The sequence below is a fragment of the Micrasema longulum genome, unplaced genomic scaffold (genome assembly GCF_059751315.1).
Source record: "Micrasema longulum isolate JH-2025_06_02 unplaced genomic scaffold, ASM5975131v1 h1tg002185l, whole genome shotgun sequence".
Lineage (NCBI taxonomy): Eukaryota > Metazoa > Arthropoda > Insecta > Trichoptera > Brachycentridae > Micrasema > Micrasema longulum.
The window spans coordinates 563,211-586,850 of record NW_028279350.1 but is presented as its reverse complement, the minus strand read 5'-3'; the positions used below and the strand labels follow the sequence as shown (position 1 = coordinate 586,850).

At 34.8% G+C, this 23,640-nt stretch overlaps 1 long non-coding RNA gene across 1 annotated transcript in view; it reads left to right on the top strand.

Annotated features, from left to right (window-relative positions):
* The first annotated feature begins 302 nt into the window (after positions 1-302).
* Positions 303-23,640, top strand: part of LOC148272810 (uncharacterized) — a 44,741-nt gene continuing 21,403 nt past the window's right edge. The window contains exon 1 of the long non-coding RNA XR_015824771.1: positions 303-397. This is a non-coding gene — a long non-coding RNA (uncharacterized LOC148272810). The remainder of the gene's footprint in view (positions 398-23,640) is intronic.

Sequence of the window (23,640 nt, the reverse complement as noted above, 5' to 3'; positions counted from 1 at the left end):
TTAATATTAAATATTTATTTGAAGGGGTGTTTTTACACTAGAATATTTCATAGTCCCTGGACTGGTACCTGAGGCGTAATACTGATCATCCTACCTTCATGTAACAAAATTGATCAAAATACACTGCAATTGGTGTACCGATGCAGTGCCCTATGCACCATACGGTGCGGAAAGGGAATGATGATGAATAATAATAATAATAAGCATAATGAATTCACAATGCTAATGCTAATTATCAATCATTACCTTTTTTGTACTCCAGCTTGAGAGCCAACTTCAAACTTCAGTGTTCTGTTTTCTGTTCAGTTTGCAAAAAGGTTCCGTCGTGTGTTGTCGCGTCGCTCGGATTTAACTGTTTTGTTTTGATGTTTTAGTTAATTTAGCGGTGTCTCAAAACGTAAGTTGTTTTCTCTTAATTAAAGTTGACTCTAATATCAATGCGTGTGTCAGAGTGAAATCAAAGTGTACTCACAATAATAATTATTATTGTTGAATTTTGTGAGGTGTTGTGTCTTTTATGGATCTAGGATTGAGTCAGTGGATTTGCAAGGCAAAATGATTTTTGATATTTTAAAGTTAATGAACCGATCATTCGGATCATTCCACAAAAGAGTCCTATATTAATTATAAAATATTGTTTTTTTTAAACATTCTATGTTCGGGGCGCTGTGTAGAACCGCTTTTAAGTATTGTTTGCACGTGACGATACAATATTGTTCTGTCTCTGGATCCGACATACAAACACAAATGTATAGGACGGGACATTGTTCCGAGACACTGTCACAGAGACTGACAGGCGGGATATCCCCGCCGAACGATGATTACCCCCGGGACGGCGGCACGGACAGGACGATAGCGACTTGCTCTATGTGCGCTTGTCGCTCCCGCGCATTTTTTCTGCCATAAATAACTTTATTTTTTAGTTCGTCCTTAAACAATTCGAATATATCTTGGTATAAAATAAATTCAGTAAAACTCAAATTTTCCGGATTCATGAATGCCAGATGTTTCCAGTTGTGCAGAAATCCGGAAATTGCATTAACCTTTAGATGAAGGCAATGTTTTGAAAGAAACAGCAAAATTTACCATTTTTATTACTTTTGAAAAAATACAGCTAATTGGAATCACATTATTAATTTATCTAAACAACAACAATTTGATTCATTAGAGCGTACTGGAAATTTAATGTGTCATGTTTACGCGAGAAAGATATACATTTATATATATATATAATATACAAAAACACATACCTATATTGGCGGATTGCAATATTTTGTTATTCTGCAAGCACAGATCAATGACAAGTGTGAAGCGATGCCATGACTTATCTACAAATACATTGAAAACTGACTAAAATAATGTTATACCTTTACCTCATATCCTGGGTTTTAACTGCTCCTATTTCTTAGTGGATACACAGAAGCCGACTGGTGTAAATCGCCATTAAATTACTGCAAACAAAACAAAGATGTATTGATTAGCTAATACTTTGTGTAATAATATTATGTTGTTTACTAAACTCTCGAAGTAAAACTGCCTGTGTAAAACACTTTCGTGACGCCGTTAGGCGTCCTTGCGGACCAACCGCGGGAAACTGCAAATCTCCATTATTTGAAAGACAAAAATGCACGAATTAGTTCGTACTTAACGTTCTCAGACTAAGCGTCTGAAGTAAAATTGTAATTGTATACAAACCATTCGACATCTATCATCTGTGAATCGCTAAGTCGGTAAAAAGTCATATTATTTTGAGTTTATAACACAATATTTAAGTATTTCAAATATATTTATGTTTATTTATGATTTGTTTTAAAACATTAATAACTCACCTAAACAAACGACCGGCTTCCGATGTTTACAAAACTTCAACAACATCGTATTGTAGATATAAGTTTTGTACAACAACACCGGAATTTCATTCGCTGTCACGAAGTCAAATAATATCCACTTGTGCTACCGTTTTATAAAAGTTTTCGCGTGGAAGAAGGATGGTAACGAAAAACGATGTGATCGCCCCCCAGTTTTATCCGCCGTCTTCGATCGTGCGGTATTTTTTATTTATTTTGTTGATTAAGAAAAACAACTGCTTTTACAAAAGAAACATATAATCGGTGTTTATATGGACCCCCTATTTGCTTTTTTAACCTAACCTAACGAGACTGTAAAGTAGATGTGAAAAATTCGATATTATAAATCAATTTGTTCCCAGACTAATATACGAGTAATATAATGATATTTTAAAATTAAAATACTTACAATCAAAACACGTTATTTGAAAAAATATGGTTTACATTTTTTCTTATCTACGCTGGTAATATTGACCCCGGGGTTCCATGTTCAATGGATTGATAATGATTATTAACAGAAGCCGCGACATACTCCTGTTCACATTCAGCACATTGTGGCAGCGGACCCAACCCTTGTAAATGCTGCTCTGAATCCACAGTTCGCCTCTTCGCCGCGTGGCATATCTGCAGTTCCAATCACAAATAACCATCGAAGTGCTTAAAAACATGCTAAGCATTTGAGCGATCACAATGAACAATAATGAACATGCTTAAGTTATCGCAGTCATAAGTCGACTCGTGTGTAATCTCTAAGTCAACGCTCGTGTCGGTTTGTTTTTTTTTATCCTCGTAAATAAATACAGGCGAAAAATCGGCGTTTAAATAGTGATAAAAAATAATACAATATATTGCATTTGCAAAATAGTAAGGAGTATCTAACACAAAAAAGTGAAAATTAAATTACAATTACTATGGCGACTGCTTTTCTTGACATTTGGCACGCCAAGCACCGGCTCAATGCAATAAATAGCATGATAAATAATAAATAAATTAATTAAAATAGCCGTTTTGGAATATTTTCCATATTTACACCGGTGAAATTCAAATATGTGATTGCGCAGCAGGATTATACGTCGCGAAACGTAAATATTTTAATATTAGGTGTTCACGGATGTTCCATTGTGATCGCGGTACACGATAAACAACCACGGTGAGAAATTGTCGATAGTTATTTGTTTACAATGGGTTTACGCACATACTTGCGTTGGATGAAAACGACTTAACTAAAAATAAGCTTAAAATGAGTTAAGATCATAAAACGACTTCAATGAACATTATCCATCTTCCTGCATTATAATAAACGCAACATTCGGGTGGGAATAGGACAAAACCGTTACATCCGTCTCTTTATTACTCGGAGAATTTAGATTCCGTGTCAGTACGGTAGCGACGCAATTAGTGTTGTGTTCACATTGCTGCGTGATGGACGCAACGCAGACAAACATAATATAGTGACCGAAAGCCGGTTGAAACGATTTTATTACTATACAAATGGCGTGTTTACTTTATTTTAAAAAAAAACGACCAATTTAACTTTGATTGTTTCGTTCCGACTTACCGATAACCTTAGTGACTTATTTCAGTTTATGTGATTTCGTGAATAAATAAAAACATGTGTTTGGTGACCTGATCTGACCCAATAAAAATTATGTCAGTATCTTATTTATCAAAGTGCATTTGTTTGTTTGTTCTTTTTTTAAATATAATAATGACTCATTAAATAAATGTCTTGTTTAAACTTACAATAATTTATTTTTATTACGCTTTTTTTATAGATTCATAGCTGAATGCCTTCGGTATAATTTTTAACTTAAATTTTGGTGCTTACTTCTAAAAATACAAAAGAATACGAAGGTGTCACAATTTACATTCTTACGAGTATTTTGCAGTTGCCCAAAAAGTAGATTTTTTGCGTTGAGTCGTTTTTTTTTTAGTTTAAAAAACCTGAATATTTCAATTATGGTTACCATTTTCAACGAGTTGTAATTAACTCACTATTAGAAAATGGAAATCAAGTTGGGGTAGAGTGGGGTTCGAACCTCGGACCTCTGATCCGTGAGTCCGCAACACTAGCCACGGGACCACAATCCGATGAAACAAAGTTTTATTTTATTATTATTTTTTTTTACAATATACATAAGAGGTAAAACGGTATTAAAAAATAAAGCATAATTACATAGCAATGAAATACATATTAATAGTAAAATTAGTAAACAAAAAATCCCACAAAGGCATGGCCTGTTCGTGGGTATACAAGAAAATTGTTATGAATTTTTTCTCCTATACTTAACAATGGACAGTTATAATATTTTTGTGCAACATAAGAAAGAGAAAATAAAATATTCTGTAAAAGGTTATATGGTATTTTTTTTATAGTTATTAAAAAAGGATATTAAAAAAATATTTAAAAAAACATAAAAATATTCCTTATTATTAAAGGGCAACAAAATATACAATAGAAAAAAAGAGTTCATATCTTTAGTTTGAATCCAGGATAGTGCGTGTTTTTTAAAAGAAGGAAAATTTTTAAAGCTCGGAATCAATGAAATATTATCAGTTTAAAAAGAATTAAACATTTTTTGGCCTATAAAATATGCATGTCTCTGTGCGAGCCTCGTTTTACAATGTGGTATTTCTAACACACGATTCCTTCTTTGACTTGATCTATTTGAATTACTTGTAAAAATAATTTGGTTCTCAAATATATATTTTAAACATTGAAAACAATATATTTGTCTTAGGTCTAAAAGTTTAGCTTCTTGGAACAATTGTAAATATACAAATCGTCCTAAAGGTGCGATATGTTTTCTAAGAAAAGTGGCATGGTTGCTCGGATTACAAAGGGGTAATTATTCCTATTTTGAAATAGAGCAATCTCTTAATCTGTCTTCATTGGAGAGACGTAGAACTGAGATGGACCTTATATGCATTTTCAAAATACTTAATGCTTTAAGTGGTGTCCCATCTCTGTTGCGATCAATTTCTTTTCATGTTCCCAACCGTGTCACCAGAAGTCAAAATCTGCTATTTATAAAATCTTCTAAGAGCAACTTTGGTTTTTATGCCCCAATATCCAGAATGTGTAGATTAGTCAATTCATCACACGACTTGGAATTTTTTGAAATAGATCTTCTGGCTTTTCGTAGATCTCTTCGCGATTTAACAGTGGGGGATGAAGTTGGATTGGCATGGTTTAGCTCAAAGTTTTAGGTCTTTCGTTTTTTTAAATATGTTGTATACAATTATTGTTTTGCCCTTGTTTGTCTTTGCTAAATAGTTTTAAGTTTCTTTTTGTTCAGTTTCTTGCATTTATGTTTCTTCATGTAACTGTTGTAATTGGCTTATGCCGTATATATATAATAAATAAATATGTGTATTTTAAAAATCTCAATTTGTTTTACGAAAACCAGATAGTATAATACTGTCATCAATCTGAGGGCTTTTGAGTTTTGCTACAATATTTTTGGGCGTCCAGCTTCGGGTTGCACTCGATGTCTCTGGGCTTCAGAGACCTCCGGATAGCTTAGCGATATCGATGAGAATTTTTGGTAGATCCTTATTCCTTCCAGGTACTCCAGATACCTCCAGATTGTTTACTCTTAGCCATCGTTGGTGAGTGCTGAATTTTATTTATTTAATTTAATATATCGCATTTAATTAAGTTACATTTACATACAATTTTTATTACATTGTGTATAAATTCAGTATTTTCTTTATTTTAATGCTGTTCTTCTCCAAAAAAGAGGCAACTCTTTGTGCGTGGAGAGGGACTCACACCGAGTTGATTTAGACATTTTTCATTATTTTCAATTTACTTATAATCATTTATTTTCTTAATTTCTTTAGGGAGAATATTAAAGTTTTTTATGCCCAAATAAACTTGCTGGAATTGTTTAAAATGAGATGTTGGTAAATTCAAATTTTTTGACGCAAACTAAATAATTTTTCCTTCAATTTAATCTCATTTACAATGTTACAACCGTAAAGCCAGCTTTAGAAAATCAAGCCATGGAAAGTGGATGGAAACGGCACTATACAAAGAAAAAAAATATTATCGTTTAGTATTATTCAAAACTGTTTTAATTTTTTTATTAATATGTGTTGCTTTCTTAGTTTTTTTTTACCGGCTCAAAATAATTCTATGACCAAATATTTTTATAACTGGTAATAAACTGTGTATCTATTTTTTAAACCTCTCAATTCGTAAATAACTGTTAAGTAATAATTTATTTTGAATACTATGTTTTACTTATAATTCCATTTACATGTATGTATTTTAACTAAAAACAAACAAACCATCACGCAGTTTCCCCGTAAGGGTAGGCAGAGAGGATAGAACGCCACAACATTCTATCTTTGCATACAGATCTCTCTTCCTCTACATTCATACATCTTCTCATGCACGCGCGCCGATTATTCCGACTTTTGACATGTCCATCTTCAAGTATTTATTGGATTTGGTCATGCCATGTCTTTCTCGGTCTTCCTTTATTTCTGCATCCATCAACATTCGCGATGTAAATATTCTTAGCCGTTCTTTCGCTGTCCATTCGCTCTACATGTCCAAACCAGCGCAGAGCTCCTTTCTTGATTTTGTCGATAATGCTTGTCTCAGCCTTACATAATGTACGGATCTCAACATTTGTGCATCTATCGTACATAGTTTTACCACACATTCGCCTGAGAGATCGCACTTCGACAGCATTTAGCCTACTTTCATCCTTGTTTTTCTAAGTACATACTTCGTTCCCATACATCAGGGACGGGACCAGGACTCCGTTGTGAACTGCCAATTTTGCCTCTTGTGACAAACATTTATTCGTTAAGGTCGATTTAAGTGCGCCGTTCACTCTGTTCCCGGCACTCACCCTCCTTTCAATATCTTTCTCAGTCAGTCCATCCCTAGTAAACATACTTCCCAGGTACACAAATTCCTCTACTTGTTTTAGTATAACTCCATTTACAGTAATTTCACATTTAGTCATACTTTCATTTCTTTCAAAAACCATCACATTCGATTTATCGACATTCATCAGCAAATCGCTTCTCTTGCATACATCGTAGACCTTTGTTTCCAAGAATTGCAGTTCCTCTTTTTTGTTAGCAAGAAGTACGGCATCGCCAGCATACAAAAGACAATTGACATTGAAATCACCCGTTTTTGCTCCCATTCTTAAGCCTTTCAGTTCTTTCATGCAGTTATCGATATACACGTTGAACAGCCATGGTGACATTACACATCCCTGCTTCACTCCTTTATGAATGTCAAACCACGATATGTATGATCCGTTTGCCCTAACACATGCTGTGTTGTCTTTATACAGAGAAGCAATAGCTCGTGTTAGATTTCCGCTCACTCCGTACTCCAATAACACCGTCCATATTTTTTCTCTGTCAACTCTATCAAACGCTTTTTGCAGATCGACAAATGCACAGTAAAGCTTTTGTTTTTTAGCAAGAAATTTCTCTGTCATGTTTCGTAAAGCAAAGATTTGATCCATACATCCTCTTCCATTCATAAAATCGCTCTGAATATCCCACACTCTATCTTTTGTAACTTTTCTTACTCTCTCAATCAGTATTCTTCCATACATTTTGCCAACAGCGCTCAAAAGGCTGAAAACAATTCTCCACGCCTATGTTATGTACTTACATAGTACGTATTGTATTTAGTAAGCTGGTGGTAGAAATAACTTCCTCCGCAGGATGAAATATACCTAGAGTTTTGATGCATTTGGCACTTAACCATCTGGTAAAGTCCTCGAGATCAATATTAACATCTTACGGAATGCAAAAATCATGTATTTTTATTGAAATGGGTCGTTAATCGTATGCACTTGAAAACCATATGCTTCAACGCGTGAATCTCAGGATGTAGCGTGGGAAGAATAAAGGTACCTGCTTTTTGTATCAAACCTACCCTTCAAAAGACCAAAACTTGTATTATATAAATCCATACGCATTCTTTTGAGGAGGAATTATAAATGTAATCTCTCGTGGTTACTGCGTCCCTCTGACGTAATACTTGATTTTAATACACGCGGTATATTTCAAGTGTAACAGTATAATTGCTTTTTGTAATGTCTTTTTAATAATAAAATTAATATCTTCCTGTCTTCTCAATTGATCTGTTGGACTTCGAATATTTATTCTCTGTGTGCTGCACTACATCGGCACATAACGCTTACTAAATACTTGAAAAACCTTATATGAAAAAGATCTCATTTTAACTAAAGCCGATAAAGGAAATTCAATTGTGATTTAAAATAAAAGTGATTGCGTATAAAAGTAGAAAATTTCTCAAATAACGAAACGTTCAAAATCCTTTAAAAAAATCCTACCAACAAATTTCATTAAAACATCCATAAAATCATGCAAAAGCGATTTTTTTCAAGATAGTAAAATATTACCACAAATAGTTGGAACGAATCCTCAAATTCCCAAATTGTATGGATTAATTGAAATTCACAAGGATAATAATCCTCTTAGGACTGTAGTTTGCTCGTGTTATCGTGTTGTCCCCATCGTTTAAATTGGCTTCATTTGTTACAAATACTATTTACTACTATTTAAATGTTTATCGGCCGAAATTCACAATAAAAAACTCATTAGAACTAAAGAAACTCACAGAACTGATTGACACTCTTAATGGTCTGCAAATTCCCAAAAATTCTAAATTAGTATCATTTGATGTCGAAAATCTTTTCACAAATGTCAATGTAGATGAATAAAAAACTACTACTACTACCATCACGCCATTTCCCCGTAGGGGTAGGCAGAGAGAATGGACCGCCACACACGTCTATCCTGGCATACATTCCTAGCTTCCTCCACATTCATACATCTTGTCATACATGCCCTTCGGTTCTGTCTGCTTTTGACATGGCCAGACTTAAGATTTTGGTTTATCTGATCATGCCACGTCTTCCTTGGTCGTCCTCGTCTCACGTTGCCGTTCATTTTCGCCATATATACTTGTTTTACCATTATTTCGTCGTCCATTCGTTCGACGTGACCAAACCATCTCAGAGACCCTTTCTTAATCTTATCAAGTATACTTGACTCAGATTTACACTCTCGCCTGATTTCATCATTCGTAACCCTGTCATACGTTGATTTCCCACACATTCGTCTAAGAGATCGCATTTCAGCCGCGTTCACTCGGCTTTCATCCTTCCTCTGCCAGTTCCAATCAAAAACAATTATAAAAAATATTTTGAATTCTTCGGATTTACCAGAAGACGTATCTCATGATTTAAGTAGACTATTTAATTTTTGTTTAATACTTATATTTACTAACATTAGTCAAAATGTTTACCACAAAGTTAATGCTTTAAACATAAATAATACTAAATATCAGCATATTACAACAGAGAGAAAGAACATTTAAGAAAAAGTAATATAGAAGTCTAGGCATCTACAGGGCCTATGACCTGTCAATGGCTGGTTTAAGTGGCCACTTTATGTCGTATACCTGAAAACCCTTTGCCTTTTATTATATTTACGACCAACCCCTTTGAGTGCCATTTGCCGCACCGTGATCATTTATACGGTATCAAACTCGTGATATTTTGATCTTTGGCTTGACATTTTATTGTAGCCAAAGGTTATTTATTAGACGTAGTCTATACACATTTGACAATTTTTATCTACAGTCTATACGCGTTTGATAATTTACTTATCTTAATGCTCTCACCGGCAAGGGGCAGATGTCCCAAGGGACAATATTGTCTGTCTAAAGATTGACTATTTAGATGCACCTTGCGATGCTCCAAACTGAACTTTTCCTAAATTAACATACTATCGTCCCCTCCATTTACTGAAAATGTACGCTTTATAATGACATACATTGATTCCAGGAGGACACATCGAAATTAGATTCCTTACTAAGTACGCCTTGACTACGACAGTTTATTACTAAATGTAAACTCGAAGATTATTAATTATAAGTACAGTTAACCCAACGAGTGTAGTCGGAGACATCTTGTCATCTTCAAAAGTGAATCAAATAAACAAATACGATCTTCGACGCTGCTTAAAATTGACGACTGGAGGGCGATTCAATTACTTATTACAAAGTGCCACTCAACACCCCACGGCGCATAACAATATAAAAACACACTGTTTCACGCTTAAAAAAACACCCGATATTTCACACACAGAACTGTATTCTTCATCCGCCTGGAGCCTGGACACAGTGTGTTTATATCGCTAATGACTTACGCTTGTTATGTCAACAAAGCTTTGTTCTCAATGAGGTCTCATTGTTGCGAATATGAATGTAAACACGTTTTCTACATGTGTACGTAATTTTGTGTGGCATTTCAATTGTTTACACCACGTCTGCGCCTGAGACGTGCCGATATCTGGACTCCGGATTTTGTAATAGATTAATTAAGTGATGTTCTTAAACCACAATGAATGTAACTCTTATCGCATTCTGGTTAGCAAGTTACAATTTACAATCTAATAAAATTAGCATGAACTTTGTGGTCAAACATTGTAACTGGTGTTAGTAAATATTGGTAAACACACATCAGTGGCGAATGGTGATTTTATTTACAGATAAGCTATAAAAAATAACATATATTTGTACCTACATAGAAGGTACATAATATAATGTATGTAATATATACTACTCCCCGTCAGACGGCTGAACATATCCTATGGCATTGCCCGATTTTAGATACTGAAAGGGAAAACATGCTGAACGGCTTGACAGAGGTGACGAGGCCGATGTGGAATCCAAGCTTATTGGCTAATCCAACTAACGTTAAAGCATTTTTTCATTTTGTGAGTGAATGGGTAGAAAAATGGGAGGAACTGGGTAAAGGCCTACCATGAGTACTAAATCAGTTTAAGATAAAAGGATACATACTTGGGTACTAGCATTGGTTGTCTGAACTGAACTCTTGTCCGTCTGTGTTGTTCTTGTCCCATAGAAGGGAAATGGTAAATTACAAATCTAAATAGTAGACTAACTCGAGAGAACCACGCACCGACCATGCTCTAGGACCCGTTTCGTCTGCTTTAAGGTCTGAGAGATTGTTAGGACGATTAAGGTCTTTGCATAGGATTGTTTCTACTGTTGGTATTAGGAAAATGGTTTTTGCGAGGAATTCAGTACTATGACGAAAAGTAATTTCGCCTGAGTTCGATAGGGATCATGTTAGGATCTGTGTTAGGATTTTGCCGGTAGTGTCTTTATAATTTGATGTTCCTCTGTGATTTGTTATAGATACGTATTGTTTTTCTTCTGTTGATTGGGTGCATATTGTATAGGGCAATTTATTCTAATGTTTCCTTTGTGTATTTAGGTTTCGTGTCGTTATTTGATTTGTTTGTATTACTACGTTCTTCTTCCTTTCCGATGCGGGATCTGGAGCGTGCGGCCGCGGTCTCAATTTGGAACTAACACTGTATTCCTCCACTGTCATACTGGGAAATTAGAAAAAGGTGATGGTGTATTTGATTGACCATGTGTATTTGATTGATCACAAACTGACAATACTGCAGTGAGGGGTACAATGAAAGTTTTTAAAGTTAATTGATTTGTTATTTTCGCGGTTTAATTGTAAAGAAATTATTAGTTTAAAAATAAATTGATATTGATATGCGAAACTAAAGAAAGACTCCAGTCTATATGAACAGTTTCGGGAAAGGGGTGGATGCTTTCATTGTAATATATACTATAAATTTATATTTTTCTGTGATTCTGTGTGATACAACTCTCATCCATGAAACCAACTCAAACGACGTAACTTCGTGATATATTATATTATATAGATATATTTAATGCATAACTCATTAAAAAATAAATAAAAAATAGCACTATGAATTCAGTCGATTTTAGGAATTTAATTGTAATGTCAACTGGCCGAATTGTTATAGAAATTAATAGTGCTAAAAACGGCCGCGTAGAGCGCCATATGTTCTGCAATATGACGCATGAAAGTAATTATGGTCTTATGTCAAAAGTACCATCTCAAAGAAAAATAGTCCTTAAGGAACAATGTTTAAAATACTGTTTTCCAAATCAGAAATCTTCAAATAATTAGTGTAATCTGCAAGTTTAATCTAGGAGAAAAAACCCGCACCGGGGTTAAGACATTCAAAATATAGTATACTTATTTGCATGAAAAAATAAGCTGGAATAATCGGCTAGTTTCTTGGCTCACCGCAGGCGCTGGGCGCGCTTTATTAATATTCATATTTATATGAGGATAAAAATACAAACAGTGGAAATGATTTAAGATAAATGGTAATTATTAATTTGTTTTTCTGTAAATAAAAAGTCACAATAAAACATTATTAAAACAAAAAACAAACAAACCACCACGCTGTTTCCCCGTAGGGGTAGGCAGAGAGAATAGAACGCCATAACACTCTATCTTTGTATACAGACCTCGCTTCCTCTACATTCATACATCTTCTCATGCACGCACGCTGATTATTCCTATTTTTGACATGTCCATCTTCTAGTATTTTATGGACTTGACCGTGCTATGTATTTCTAGGTCTTCCTTGTTTTCTGCATCCATCAAAATTTGCATCGTAGATCCTTTTAGCCGTTCTTTCGCTGACCATTCGCTTTACATGTCCAAACCAACGCAGCACCCCTTGATTCTGTCAATAATGCATGTCTCAGCCTTACACACTTCACGGATCTCGACATTTGTGCACCTATCATGCATCGTTTTACCACACATTCGCCTGAGGGATCGCATTTCGACAGCATTCAACCTACTTTCATCATCATTTTTCCAATTCCATACTTCGCTCCCATACATTAGAGTCGGCACTAGAACTCCGCTGTGAACTGCTAGTTTAGCCTCCTGCGATAAACATTTGTTTGCCAAAGTAGATTTTAGTGCACCTTTCACCCTGTTCCCGGCACTCCCCCTCCTTTCAATATCTTTCTCGGCCTTTCCGTCCCTAGTAAACATACTTCCCAGGTACACAAATTCTTCTACCTGATTCAGAATATCTCCGTTCACGCTGATATCGCATTTAGTTATATTTTCATCCCTTTCAAAAACCATCACTTTCGATTTATCAACATTCATAAGCAAATCGCTTTTCTTGCATACATCGTAGACTTTTGTTACCAAGAATTGCGGGTCTTCTTTGCTGCTAGCAAGAAGCACGGCATCATCCGCATACAGAAGACAGTTAACAGTTATACCACTCATTTTTGCTCCCATTCTTAAATCTTTCAGTTCTTTCATACAGTTATCGATGCATATGTTGAACAACCATGGTGACATTACACATCCCTGTTTGACTCCTTTCGGAATATTAAACCACGATGAGAATGACCCATTCACCTTCACACATGCTGCGCTGTCCTTATACAGTGACGCAATAGCCCTCGTCAGGTTACCATTCGCTCCATACTCCGATAAAACCTTCCACAATTTCTCTGTCAACTCTATCAAATGCCTTTTGCAGATCGACAAATGCGCAGAAAAGTTTCTGGTGTTGTTATGTTATTTTCCACTCATTCTATTATCTTAGTTACTGTGTATTCTTCTTTATTTATTGTATTCTGTGATTCATGTAACGGCCACCGTTTACACCATAATCTTGTATAACTTCCCTATTGTATTGATAATACCCCTGTATCGCGCCAGTACATGTACACCATACAATCTTGTATACACTTTCTTTATCAATATTATTATGTATCATGTTAATACATGTACACCGAGCATGGTCAGACAGCGAACTATGTCCAGTAGCTCAATCACAAATAACTATCGACGTGCTTAAAAACATGTTAAGCATTTGAGCGATTACAATTAAGGATAATAAAAATGCTTAAGTTATCGCAGTCATAAGTCAACGCGTGTGTAATCTTTAAGTCAACGCTCGTGTCGGTTTGTTTTTTGTTTTCCTCGTAAATAAATGCAGTTCACTGGAGAAAAATCGACGTTTACCATAAAAATTATACAATATATTGCATTTTCAAAATAGTAAGGAGTATCTAATACAAAAAAGTGAAAATTAAATTACAATTAATATGGCGACTGCTTTTCTTGACATTTGGCTTGCCAACCGCCGGCTAAATGCAATAAAAGCATGATAAATAATAAATAAATAAATAACAATAGCAGTTTTAAAATATTTTCCATATTTACACCGGTGAAATTCAAATATGTGATTGCGCAGCAGAATTATACGTCGCGAAACGTAAATATTTTGACATTTAATATTAGGTGTTCACGGACGTTCCATTGTGATCGCAAATACGATAAACAACCATGGTGAAAATTTTTTATCACGTCGCTTATTAGCACATCGATAGTTATTTGTGATTGAGCTACTGACCCTATTATCTTATTTGTATAATATCATAATATAAGGGCATGTAAGCCCCGTTCACAGAGAGAACGCTACAGTAGTCACTAGAAGCATAACCTTAGTATTTTTGTGTGGGAATTAAATTATATTATGAGAAGAAAGTACATTTTTACTATTCACACCCACCTAGCACCTAACAATGAATTCAGTCGATTTTAGGTTTTCAATTGAAATGTCAACTGGCCGCATTGTTATAGAAATTAATAGTTCTAAAAACGGCCGCGTAGAGTGCCATATATTCTGCAATATGACGCATGAAAGTAATTATGGTCTTATGTCAAAAGTACCATCTCAAAGAAAAATAACCCTTAAGAAAAAATATTTGAAATAAATTACAACTTTGGCCTCAGCACATGTTTATAATATCTCATCGTAAAAGGGGTACCGGTTCCTGCCTATATGGAATCCTAACACTTGAGCCACCCAGTGGCGAATGGTGATTTTATTTACAGGTAAGCTATAATAAAATATCATATATTTGTACCTACATAGAAGGTACATAATATAATGTAATGTAACTATAAATTGATATTTTTCTGTGGTTCTGTGTGATACAACAACTCTCATCCATGAAATCAACTCAAACGATGTAACTTCGTGATGTATTATATTATATGGATATTTTATGCATTACTTTAATATATAATTCATTCAAAAATAAATAAAAAATACCACAATGAATTCAGTCGATATTAGGTATTCAATTGAAATGTCGACTGGCCGAATTGTTCTTAGTAATTAATAGTGCTAAAAACGGCCGCGTGGAGCGCTATATGTCCTGCAATATGACGCATGAAAGTAATTATGGTCTATGTCAAAAGTACCATTTCAAAGAAAAATAGCTCTTAAGAAACAATGTTTGAAATACTGTTTTCCAAATCAAGAATCTTCAAATAATTTGTGTAATCTGCAAGTTTAACCTGGGAGAAGAAACCCGCACTAGGGTTAATACATTCAAAATATAGTATACTTATTTGCACGAAAAAATAAGCTGGAATAATCGGCTAGTTTCTTGGCTCACCGCAGGCGCCGGGCGCGCTTTATTAATATTAATATTTATATTAGAATAAAAATACAAACGGTTGAAATGATTGATGATGATGAAATGAGGAAAAAAACATTATTATGGTTAGTCAAATATAATGGTAAGCTGCGCATAATCGCTTCTATACACGGTTCGCCCCTGATACACATATATGTACTCTACTTCCTTTACTTCCTCCTGTTATTACATGCTGGCGCAATATTGTTATGCCTTCTGTTACGCGCTAGTGTTATTAACCGGAGAAATGTGAAAAAACCGGAAATAACTCTAATCGGAAACTGCGAGGTCGCAAATATCTATATGGGCTCAATATCCAGTTACATTACCCCTAATCTAAAAAAAGGAGATGAATCTAATATTAAAAACTATCGCCTAGTTCGTATAGTTACTTCCCAAAATTATTGAATCCATCTTATTGGACCAAATATACCCAGATATTCTGAAATTAATAGACAAAAGGCAACATGGGTTTATTAAAGGTAACCGCAACTAATATGCTACTTTATCAGGATCATATTATTAAAAGTATCTAAACAAACACAAAGTTGATAGCAAATATACGAATTTCACAAAAGCTTTCGATAAGATTCTACTTTAAAAACTTCACTCTCTAGGTATAAATGACCCATTGCGTAAATGGTTCGCAAGCTATTTGTCAAACAGAGAATTATTTGTTAAAATAAAATCATCTACATCTCGTGCTATCCCCGCAACAAGTGGCCTGCCACAGGAAAGCCATCTAGAACCGGCATCATTCCTAGTTTTTATAAATGATATTGTTGAATGTTTTATTGATGTCGAATTTTTACTTTTTGCTGACTGCACAACTGACAGCACAACTCTGCTCCAGAATATCTAAGGGAACTCTGCATTCCAGATAAACTAGCTGACAGACGTCTTACGCTTAGATCAGCTACATCTACGTCGAAAGGAAAAGTTATTATACCTCTACGCAAACAGCGCACTAAATTCGGCGAACGTGCATTTGCGGTCGCAGGCCCCACGGCATGGAATGCTCTCCCAGCAGAAGTCCGAAACTGTGAGAGTGAAGTGATATTTCGGAAGAAACTTAAAACCCACTTGTTCTCTAAATCATTTGAATAAATTCTTAGCATGTGGTGGAAAAGTAATATGAAAAAGTACATTATTTTTCTTAAACTAAAAAGTTGAAGTTAAAATTAAGTTTATATCTTTATATAATCACTTTGTAAAGCGCCCTTGAGGTATTGTTTTACGAAAATGGCGCTGTATAAGTCATCCATAATTATTATTATTATTATTATCAAAAATAAAATAGCTGCGATACCATATAAGTTATTAAGGTGTGGGAGATGGCAACTGTCTAACAAGAGTTTGCGCTAGTTTTGAATATAACAAAAGGCAAAAAGGTTGGCACCAACAGTACAATAAATAAATATCCCAGCACGTCTTGCAGCTACAGAGCGCATGGACAATAATAAATCTAGCCCCTATTTACATTTCTATTTTTTTATTTGACAATGGAGTGTTGAGTTTTAGTGATATTTTAAAAAATGATATAAAAAACAAATTTATAAAAATAGAAGTTAGATAACAAGTCTCGCAGCTACTGAGCGCATGGACGGTTGGAATTCTAGACCTCACTTACTAAATTTGGATATTTGATAGTTGATAACATTTACCTATTGAAGCTAGATTACTAATCGTCTTGCAGCTACAAAGTGCACGGACGAGTGAAATTCTGGCAACTTAAAATTATCAATAAATGTACAAAAACAAACATTGAGCGTAACAGTAAATTTGTAAAGTGTTCGTGCTAAAAAGTAAACAATAAAAAACTAAACAGATAAAGCACTTCAACACTGGATAGCATAACAGATAAAAATATCCGAAGGGTAGCTTTCTAAATTAAATTATAACTATTTTATGATGTTCCATAGTAACGATTAACGAATTATTTGCAAAAGCTACTTATTGATCTGGTGTTAATTCATTTTATATTTTTTATATCTTTTGTATGCTGACATACATACATGTATGTATATATTTTTCTTGTTATTTTTCTTTTTATACCCATGTTTTAATATTGTTTTTTAGCTTTTTAATTTTTGCATATCTAGCTAACTGTATATTGTTATATTTTATATTGTAAAAGGCATTTGTGCCCTACAATAAATAAATAAATAAAATAATAGTAAATAGGGGAGGGTGGGGTGCTGAGATCGAACGAAGAAGTGCTGTGGCTCGATTTGCGATGGTGAAGCTGAAAATGGTTGGGCAACAGCTAATTATTATCACCACGTTTGCAAAAATAAAAATGGTAAAAACCCTCGTTTTTTCCTATATTGTATGCTTCAGAAACACGAACCCAGAAAGATATACGCATATAATAATTATTCTTATTATGGATAACTTATTTGCGCCATTTTCGTAATATAATACCTCAAGGGCACTTTATAAAGTGATTATATAAGTACATAAATTTAATTTAAACTTTTTAATTTAAGAAAAATAATGTACTTTTTCATATTACTTTTTCACCACATGCCAAGAATTTATTCAAATGATTTAGAGAACAAGTGGGTTTTAAGTTTCTTCCGAAACATCTCTCACTCTCAGTTTCGGACCTCTGCTGGGAGAGCATTCCATGCCGTAGGGCCTGCGACCGCATACTCTCTATCTAAACGCACGAACTGTTAGAACTTTTGACTGAAGGCAATCAGTCGTGAGCGTTACACTGATAAGTTGTAGAAAATTTAGAAGGAGGCTATTTCAGGGGTAGTCTTCTTCCTCAGGATAGTCCACCAATGAGATAACACTTGTGCAGAACTTAATAATTTATTTTATCAAGAAGGGAACAAGTACAATTATTTATGCAGGCGTATAACTATCGAATAATAATGACACAGTTAGGATGTGCAATCCCCCTTTTATATGGTTCAATTACCACAAATATCCTGCTTATTCACCTATTGCGTCGTATTCCAGAACTTACTAATAGGAATTTTTAATGCATCAACAGGATAAATAATCAGTTAATTATGACGGGATTTCAGGAATGAATAATGCGTATTTTCCATATATAAACAGGATAAAACTATCAATTAAATATAAAATTAGCTTCAATTTAATTATCAAAAGGAAGACGCTTAATCACAAAATGCCAACATGGAAAATCCCAATTATGAGTATTGGTAATTCATCATGGGTTATAACAGAACCAGTACACCACGAGGTGTAAGGCAATCTCCACACGATTTCCTTCAGCAACATTTTCACCCGCGAGTAGAGTATCCACCCACCCTTATTTCACCGGTCGCGCCGGGTGTGTTGACACGATACATGTCAGTGAGATGGGCCGTATTGCTATAATGGCGAAATTCAGTGCTTTTTTATATTTTTTTATTTGTTAATAGTCTATTAAACTGTTATGTGCCGTGTAAGGTGTTGAGGGGCACTTTGTAATGAGTAATTAAATCTCGCCCCCCAGTAGTCAATAAAAGGCAGCTTCGAAGATGGTATTGTTTTATTTAGTTCACTTTTGAAGAGAACAAGATGTGTCCAACTACACTCGTTGGGTTTACTGTACTTATAATTTAATAATATTCAAGTTTACATTTAATAATAAATTGTCGTAGTCACGACGTTCTAAGATAAGAATCTAATTTCAATGTGTCCTCCTGGAACCAATGTATTGGGTTATGAAGCGTACATTTTCAGTAAATGGAGGGGATTATAATAGGTTAATTTATGAAAGGTTCAGTTTGGAGCATCGCAAGGTGCATCTAAATAGTCAATCCTTAAAAAGACAATATTGTCCCTTGGGACATCCGCCCCTTGCAGGTGAGAGCATTAAGACAGGTAAATTATTAGACGCGTATAGACTCTAGATATAAATCGTCAAATGAGTAGAGACTACGACTAATAAATAACCCTTGGCTAAAATAAAATGTCAAGCCAAAGATCAAAAATAAAATAGTTACGATACCATATAAGTTATTAAGGTGCGGGAGATGGCAATTATCTAACAAGGGTTTGAGCTAGTTTTGAATATAACAAAAGGCAAAAGGTTAGCACTTAACAAAACTAAGCAAACATATTTATGTATCGTATTATCGGCGCTATGATTTTTTGACGGTTTGTATTTTCGAAATTCTCTCTTCCGATCTCTTCCGCTTCATCTCGGTCAGTTCTGCCGATTGGCCCGTTGTCTTTCTGTAAAACGGAAATCTTTCACGACTCTCGTATGATTGGTTGATTCATATGAACTAGCGACGTCGTTTATAGTAGTTCGTTTTTATTATTTTTTTCGTACATTTTCAAGAAACTGCCGTACAATTAATTGCTTTATTTTTTACCGCGCTTAAGAAAACATTTTTTGTATCCGATTTCCCGTAGGGCTAAAGCAGGGACGAAGAAGCATATTATTTATTTTATTATTTTCTTTTTTTGCACCACAACAGGCCAGGAGGCCCAATTACAGTGGTGAATTACATCACAGAACACCCAGGCTTGAGAAAATTCACATTTAATTTTTGTGTTCTCACCGGGGATCGAACCCGGAACCTTCCGTGTGTGAGCCAAGCGTCTTGACCACTACACCACGAAGGCCGTATGAATCTAGTGAGGCTGAGCCTCACTAAGAAATCATTGCTATTCACCAGTCACCAGTACCTAATATGTATTTTAATTCGCATTATATCAACACATTATGAAGATAAAAAACTAGCAACCAATATAAAAATGCTCAAAGATGCTTACAAACATAGTCCGTACTGTGTTATTTACTGTAGGTACCTACTTGACATTTATGCATATTATACTTATCCTCGAAATCTGAGCTTCACTAGAAATTTGGTATCAAAGACACCACTGGGCTGCAATTTCTTATTGCTTTTATACCGAACCTCGGTACTTCGACTTAAAGTGACTCATTCTGCTATAAATAATAATTGTTAATCCTTACCCACTATAGTCCTTAAAATATAGCTTGATTAGAATGACAGTTGTCAGCAAAAGCGACGACATAACTTTGTAGCAACGTCTAAGGAGTGATTTATATTGACACACGAAAAATCATTGGTATCTGGCATTTTAATTGTTTTTTTAATACAATGCTTGACATATAAATCAACATAATTATATAAAATCAGCTTTAAAACTAAAATAAATCTAATTATTAACGACGTTCTTACAAGGTTACATCATTTTGCAAAAATGTTAGAGATGGGACAAATTGGTCAACGTAAATCGATCGAATAAAAAAATATTCATTTGATGTTGTTCATGAAAAAAGTATAAATTTCTTATTTACACTATAGTAGGCTTGTTTTTGCGTTTTTATATATATTTTCGGAAACAGAGTCTCATGTTTGCATTTATAAAAATAGACAAATTCGATTTGATCGGTACATGGTCAGTGATCAGTACTTTTCCATCACTGGTTACATTAGTTTGGCAGCTGTCATTTTAATCAAGCTATATTTTAAGGACTATAATTTCTCCTTATGGTAACTCTTAAAGCTTGCGTCAGAAACTCACAAGCGAGGCCTCACAAGTCACAAAAAATTTCAAATGAACTCATCTAATTTATGGCTCTCCGTTTTCTGTTCGTAGCAAAAAATAAAGTTTCCAATACCCCATACATAATTGTACAAGTGCGGACGATAATAAGCCATTTTATTGCTTTAAAGGAGAATCGGCCGTCACTCGGCGCAGTGGTACCTAAAAGTGTAATATAATATTATTTTCATAAACAATAAGTTTGTTTGTTTAAATAGCACGACAAGGGTTCCAGTATTTTAGTCCTGTGTTCAATAAACAACCCAGCCTCAGCGCCTGATGCTGACGTCGAGTCATAAAAGCGTTGTAGAAATGCAATGGAGGCACGCCTTCTGCTTTATCAACAAAAAACGTTGAAAAGTAATGCGTGGCCAGCTATGCACAAACGACTTCCAAGGGTCAGTTGTACCAACCTTGAGCCGAGGAAAATCAAGTTTAAAACATAAAAGTTAAATTATTTTATGGCAATTTTGTCAAAATGTGTGTTTTTTCTTAATGATATTTTCATGCAACAGTAATGGATTAACAACTTACCTAGGCAAATGATGAATTTTATTAGCTGGCAGTAGATAATAACGTTACAATCAGGATGTAAAGTAGGTATCCAGTTCTGAGATGCATATAGCATTTAGCCATCAGGTAAAATTATGCATCTCCTTACGGGGCGACACTTATCTAAGATTATCTGTAATACGAAAAACGGTGTATTTTATGTTCTGTAATCTAACAGCTGCCATTCAAAAATAGCTACTCACGGGCTGTAGCTCAATCACGAATAACTATCGACGTGCTAATAAGCGACGTGATAACAATTTCTCACCATGGCTGTTTATTGTATTCGCGAACACAATAGAACATCCGTGAACACCTAATATTAAATGTCAAAATATTTACGTTTCGCGACGTATAATTCTGCTGCGCAATCACATATTTGAATTTCACCGGTGTAAATATGGAAAATATTTAAAAACTGCTATTGTTATTTATTTATTTATTATTTATCATGCTTTTATTGCATTTATCCGGCGGTTGGCAAGCCAAATGTCAAGAAAAGCAGTCGCCATATTAATTGTAATTTAATTTTCACTTTTTTGTATTAGATACTCCTTACTATTTTGAAAATGCAATATATTGTAAAAATTTTAATAGTAAACGCCGATTTTTCGCCAGTGAACTTTATTTATTTACGAGGAAAATAATAAACAAACCGACACGAGCGTTGACTTAGAGATTATACACGCGTTGACTTATGACCGCGATAACGTAAGCATGTTCATTATTCAACAATGTTTGATTATGTCCAAATGCTTGCAGACTGGCTGGATTTCCTCCCTAGGGAGTTGAGATTTGGTTCAGCCGGATGAATCTCACCCACGTGATAAAGGTTTCAGCTCTTTTACTTCACAAAAGTCAACAGATGGAAGAGTTGAGGAAATGTGGATGTTCAAACATGGGCAGAATGGTGAATGTTACACAGTGTGTAAAGTGGCCACTTAAACCAGCCAATGACAGGTCATAAGCCCTGTAAATGCCTAGACTTCCATATTCCCTTCTCAAAATTTTTTTCCCTCTCTGTTGAAATGAATTTAAATATGTTCATTATTGTTCATGCATTTAAATGCTTAGCATGTTTTTAAGCACGTCGATAGTTATTTGTGGTTGAGCTACTGGTATTACAAACGCTCTCGCGGCCGTATTATCTCGTGTATTATATACAAAATACACGAGAAAAACTGTTTTCTCGTGCCGCAAGAGTGATTAAAGACAAAAATAACAGTTTTGTATTTAATTGTCCCCTTTTGTTTATTTTTTTATATGACAACGGCCGATCGTATTTTTGTTGTTTTGCGGGAGGTTTCATCCCTAGAAGCATTTATTGGCTTTTAATAATAATAATAATTATGGATAACTTATATAGCGCCATTTTCGTAATAAAATACCTCAAGGGCGCTTTACATGGTGATTCTATTGTTAAGTTAATTTAATTGAAGCTTTTAAATTTGTAATTAAATTAAAATAATTTATTTTGTTGTCACGTGCTACGGATTTATTCAAATGATTTAGAGAACAAGTGGGTTTTAAGTTTTTTCCGAAACATCACTTCACTTTCACAGCCTCGCACCTCTGCTGGGAGAGCATTCCATGCCATAGGGCCTGCGACCGCAAATGCGCGTTCACTAAATTTAGTGCGCTGTTTGCGTAGAGGTATAATAACTTTTCCTCTCGCCGTAGACGTAGCTGATCTAAGCGTCAGACGCCTGTCAGCTAGTTCATCTGGAATGCATAGTTCCCTTAGATATTCCGGAGCCGATTTGTGCAGTGACTTATACATAAGCCAACAGAGTTTGTATTCGACCCTCTGTGGAAAACGTAGCCAGTGTAGTTCCCGAAGTAGTGGAGTGATATGACTGAACTTAAAGATGCCGAAAATAAGTCTCGCTGCGGCATTCAATACAGATTGTAGGCGAGTCATTTTGTTCATTGGTAGACCTGCAAAGATACCATTACAATAATCGACTCTAGACACTACAAACGCATTTATTAATTGACGGGCGGCATCAACCGGCAAATTTTTGCGTATGCATTTAATTTGTCTCAGCTGGTAGAAGCATGAACTTATCGTTCTACTAATTTGAGCGTCAAGAGATAGGTCAGAATTGAGTAAAACTCCCAGTAGTTTAACGGTGGGTAAAGCGGTACTCCCTACATTAGGTAGAGCCGTATCCTGGATCAAATTCTGTCGTCTGGCTGAAGCCACCCACAGTTGTTCAGTTTTTGTATGAATAAATAAAGAAATAAAGTGTTGGCGATCAGCAAGGCGATGTATATTTTAAGAATTGAATG